Below are 6,000 nucleotides of genomic sequence, written 5' to 3'. Positions count from 1 at the left end.
CGTGTTGAATTCAACAACCCACAAACAGTTAAAAAACCATCTCAATATAAAAAATAAGGAATTGCTAGCAGTCCTACTAAACCTGATGGCTACTTGCAGCTGTTTAGAAGTCAAGCCGTCCTATATAACAGAGAGCCGTCCACAAGCACGTAAGTCGCAACACAGTAAGTACTTAGTTGGACCATGATTATTAAACACAACCGTCTAACAACTTCATTGTCCTGACTCAGCGTCCTACCTTGAATCACACACTAGGCGCTACCTGTCCACTCTACACACGTACCATGACCATATCTGGTAATCTTGTAGAGAAAGATAATGAGAGCATTTCTTCAATTTGTTCCACACATATCATAGATTTTAGCCGCTATTTACATGGTATACAGAAAGTTTATAACCCAAATAATTTTTTTTTAGAAATCTTGTATCCATAATGTTCGTGGCCCGTCCCGTCCTCTCTGCTCGTCCTCCCCTCCACTGCACCTACTGCAATTTTGATTATCATACCCGAGACACCTGCCATAAACTTCATGGCTATCCCGTTGGCCATCCCCTCCATGGCCAACCGTGGCGACCACCGCGCGTGCCACTGCTTCCAGTTCTTCCCGCAGCCATGCACCTTCCAGTCCTCCCCGGCAGCCACGGTTTTCTGCTTCCCGGCCCCATAATTTCACCCAGGCCCATCACGTGCAAGGCACCCAGGCCCCCGCCTCCTCTTCTACTCCAGCGACCCACCAAGTGCACGGGGCCCAGCCCACTTTGCATGACTTGCAGCTTGCCATGCCTGACCTCTCTGCCGAGCAGTACTCGTGTTCTAGCTGCTCTACGTGACACCACCACCTCCTCAGGCCAATGCCGTGCTCACTACTGATTTTGCCCAAGGTTTGTTACCTGTCACCTCTCGTCATGGTCAATGGATTCTTGACAGTGGTGCTACGGATCATATTACTTCTTCCGCCTCATGTTTGGTTAATCGTTCTCCTTCACATTTGCCGCCTGTTTCTTTGCCTAGTGGTGCTTCCGCTCCCATTACTTTTACCGGCACTCTTCCTTTAAATTCATCAGTTACTTTGAAGGATGTTTTATGTGTCCCTAATTTCCGAGTGGACCTTTTATCGGTTGGTAAACTTACAGATGGATTATCGTGTTCCATAACCTTCTTTCCTTCTTGGTGTGTTTTGCAGGACTTGGTTTCGAAGGCGATGATTGGTGTGGGTAAGCGACGTGGCGATCTGTATTACCTTGTGGCCCTTACCTCTCTCCCCACCCGTCAACCTCTCTAACTTCATTACCATCCCCTCCTCCCTCTGGCATAGGCGTCTTGGTCACCCCTCCTCCACTCGTTTGCAAGCTTTAGCATCTAGCTCTCTTAATTGTACTTTTGATTCTAGTCATATTTGTGATGTTTGTCCGTTGGCAAAACAAACTCGTCAACCTTTTCTTTTGAGTTCAATTTCATCAACTTTCCCTTTTGCTTTAATTCATTGTGATATTTGGGGCCCGAATCGTCAATCTTCTCTTTCTGGTGCTCATTATTTCTTAACCATTGTGGATGATTTTTCTCGCTTTACGTGGGTCTTCCTCATGAAACATAAATCCGACACTCAACAATTAATTAAGGATTTTTTTGCTTATGTCACTACCCAATTCCGCACTACCATCCAATGCATTCGTACTGACAATGGTGGTGAATTTTTATCTCTTCGTAGTTTTTTCTCTGATCATGGGGTGCTTTTACAAACTTCTTGTGTTTATACCCCCCAACAAAATGGCGTTGTTGAAAGAAAACATCGTCATCTTCTTGAAACCGCTCGCGCCCTTCGTTTTCAATCCCATCTTCCTATCAAGTTTTGGGGGGAATGTGTTCTTACCGCTACTTATCTCATCAATCGTCTCCCTACCCGTCTTCTCCATCATAAATCCCCATTTGAGGTTCTCTTTTCGAAAACCCCATCTTATGATCACTTCCGCGTCTTTTGTTGTCTGGCATATGCCACCTCTGTCACTCCCACCACCAAATTTTCCCCTCGGGCTCATCGTTGCATTTTTCTCGGTTATCCTCATGGACAAAAGGCCTATACCCTTTACGATCTCGACAATCACCGCATTTTCACTAGTCGAGACGTCATCTTTCACGAAACTACTTTCCCTTATGCCGTTTCTCACCCTCCTATCCCATCCTCTTCGCCTACCCTCCCCATCCCACCCCCTCTGGACTTTACATATAACCCACCCCTTCCTGCCCCGACGCCTCACCCTCCTCCACCTTCCTCCCCTTCCACGCCTCCCACAGATTCCCTTGCTGCCCCATTACCCGTTCCTCCCCATGCCCCTTTACCCACGGACATCCCTACCCCCCCCCACTACCTACCACTCCTCCCCTTCCCCGCACCTCTTCCCGTGCCCATAAACCTCCATCTTATTTAAAAGACTACGTTTGCTCGCAGGTGATTCTGCTATCCCACCCATCTTCGACTTCGCAACCCGGTTCTACATAAGGTACGCGATATCCACTTTGTAATTTTCTCTCTTATCACCGTTACTCTCCCAGGCATTTTTCTTACATTAACTCTGTCAGTCGGACTGTGGAGCCTTCCTCCTTTGCCGAGGCTGCCACTGACCCCAATTGGCAACGTGCTATGACTAAGGAGCTTCAAGCTTTACATGCTAATGGTACTTGGACTTTAACTTCCTTGCCCCCTGGCAAAATTCCCATTGGTTGTAAGTGGGTGTACAAACTCAAGCACAATTCCGACGGCTCTATTGACCGCTACAAAGCTCGTTTGGTTGCTAAAGGCTTCACTCAGGCTGAGGTATTGATTATCATGACACTTTTTCTCCTACTGCTAAGATGATTACGGTGCGTTGTCTTCTTGCTCTTGCTGCTAGTCAGTCTTGGTCTCTTCATCAGCTTGATGTTAATAATGCTTTCTTACATGGTGACTTACATGAAGAAATCTATATGTCTCCTCCTCCTGGTCTTCGGCGACAGGGGGAGAATTTTGTGTGTCGCCTTCACAAGTCACTTTATGGTCTTAAGCAGGCTTCTCGCCAATGGTTTGCCAAATTCACTAGTGCCATCATTTCTGCCGGTTTTCAACAATCCAAAGCTGACTATTCATTGTTCACTAAAAAGTCTGGTATTTCTTTCACAGCTTTGCTCATTTATGTGGATGATATTGTGATTACAGGCAATGATACTAGTGCCATTAATTCTCTGAAGTCTTTTCTCCGTGATCATTTTCGGATAAAAGACCTTGGTGATTTAAAATATTTTTTGGGTATTGAGGTTTCTCGTTCCAAACAAGGGATTTATATTTCTCAACGCAAGTATGCATTAGAGATTCTCAAGGACTATGGTTTTTTGGGAGCACGACCCATTGTTTTTCCTATGGATGACACAAAATTATCTGATAAAGGAGAACTTCTCAAGGATCCTGAAAAGTATCGACGATTAGTAGGTCGGTTAATATATCTCACTATCACTCGGCCGGATATCACCTATTATGTGCATGTTCTAAGCCGTTTTATGCACGAGTCAAGGATATCTCATATGGATGCTGCGCTTCGTATTGTTCGTTATTTGAAGGCTACTCCAGGTCAAGGTTTATTATTTCGTTCTGACAACCAGACCAAGTTAACTGCGTTTTGTGATTCTGATTGGGCAGGTTGCCCTATCACTCGCCGTTCGACTACTGGGTATTGTGTATTCTTGGGCGGTTCTTTGATTTCTTGGCGGACGAAACGACAGAAAACAGTTTCGCTCTCTTCAGCAGAGGCGGAATATAGGGCCATGGCAGGTGCTTGTTGCGAGATAGTTTGGCTTCGTTTTTTGTTGAAGGATTTGAACATTCCTTTGGATGGTCCTTCCATTTTATTTTGTGATAATCAAGCAGCGTTACATATAGCTGCCAATCCTGTTTTTCATGAACGAACTCGTCACATTGAGATGGATTGTCACTTTATACGAGATAAGATTGTAGATGGCACAATAGAGACCAAGCATGTGGGTACGGCACAACAGTTGGCAGACTTGTTTACCAAACCTCTTGGGAAAGAAAAGTTTTCGGGTATGTTACGCAAGTTGGGAGTTCTTGACATCCACTCTCCAACTTGAGGGGGAGTGTTAGACAAATAAGGAATATGCTAGCCGTCCTACAGCCGTCAAGCCGTCCTACCTTGTCCTACCTACACACTAGCCGTCCTACAGCCGTCCTACCTTGTCCTACCTACACACTAGGACGGCTACCTTGTCCTATCTACACACTTGTATCATGTATATATATCCTTGTAATCTTGTAGAGAAAGATAATGAGAAAAAAAGCATTCTCTTCCATTTTTTTCACATTCACGTATCAATATATTTTTAGCCTACATACCTTTTTTTACACTCAATAATAATTAATCCAAGAAATCTCATAGCAGAACACCTTACCTATATAACCTGATGGTTAATTGCCTGTTTAAAGAGCAAGAATATGTAAGTTCAGAGACCACTTCAAGCATTGTATAATAAACATGGTAATGAAGTACTAATGTGGACCATGATCTGTATATACGTTAATTCTTCTACACTTCTGTCTCATGATCTCTTTGGGTCCTAATTGAATCTTCAAAGCCGTATAATCATTTACAACTGCGCCTACCCAGTACCCACCATCTTGTTAATCCGGTCCAGCTTAAGAGAAACTTTTCAATATGCTCAAAACATAAGACGGTACGCTATATGTTATTACAAAAGTAAAGAAAAGTTTCTTTTTTAAGTTTCGATCTAATTGTATAATGATATATAACATATACACATAAAAATCTTTAGAACTATAATTGCATGTGGCAGTCTGTCTGGCCAATGGGTCTACAGTCCCCGTCTGATTGGACGTTACACATTTGTCCTTCTTTTCACATTCACATGCACTGGACGCTTGTGAATTTATATATAACAACAATTTTCATGACAGCAATCATAACATGCGGCGCCATCATCCCTTCTTAAAAACACTTTCCATATTAAAATGATTACGTTAAGAACCTGCCTACACTTGCACATTGATTTTTTATTGTTTTTTTTTTTTTTGGTCAATGAAACATTTAGTTGTTAAATCATATGACAAGGATTCAATAGCTACGATCTAGTGCCAAAAATCTCGTCGTACTAAGCAAGCAATTAGCGTGATACATGTGAAAATGTTATATCTTAAGATGTAATTTATCTTGCATGACAAATTCATATTTTATTAACATATTTTATTTTTTATTAATGACATATCATTTAGTGTGTAAATTTAATATTCCTAACATTATCATCGTTATAATGTCATCTTGATCATCGTTAAGAGCTTATTTGAAATTTCTTATGAAAACATTTCTAATAACCAAAACGCTTCTAAATGCTTTCTAATTATTAGAAATGCTTCTAGTTGTGTTTGATTGAATGACTTATGATTCTTATAAGGATTGTGCTATAGGGAATTAGATTCCATCCGGATTCTATTTGTGATGATCCTTCTATCCGTTCATCAAACACCATGTAGTTAGAAATTATTTTGAATTTTTATTCAAAATTAAACACATAAAATACCAAATGTTTTCTGGCTGTACGAGAAACAAATAAGATTTGAGGATCCCTAGGATCCTCATCAGGGACTCAACTTCTCTGCCCTCCCAGTTCCCATACACTCTCATCCCCTCCTATTTTGTGCGGTCACAGTTAAGCCACGTCAACATTTTATATTGATTTTTTTATAGAGATAATAAGACAAAAAACAATAGTGATATAAAATGTTGACGTGGCTTAACCGTGACTGCATAAATAGGAGGGGATGAAAATGTATGAGAACTAGAAGGGCAGAGAAGCCAGGTCCCTCATCAGTGCTTTCGACACATTTCTTACTAATTTATGTCATTCTATTATTTTTTAATTCATTTAATCTGACAATCACATGTAAAAAAAAAATATAAAAAGTGAATAAAAAAGTATGCAAACTACTCTTTTTATAAAAG

This window comes from the organism of the source record quoted next, unplaced genomic scaffold (assembly GCF_019419815.1).
Source record: "Pyrus x bretschneideri cultivar Hongxiangsu unplaced genomic scaffold, Pyrus_bretschneideri_v1 Contig19, whole genome shotgun sequence".
Lineage (NCBI taxonomy): Eukaryota > Viridiplantae > Streptophyta > Magnoliopsida > Rosales > Rosaceae > Pyrus > Pyrus x bretschneideri.
This window is presented reverse-complemented; position numbering follows the sequence as displayed.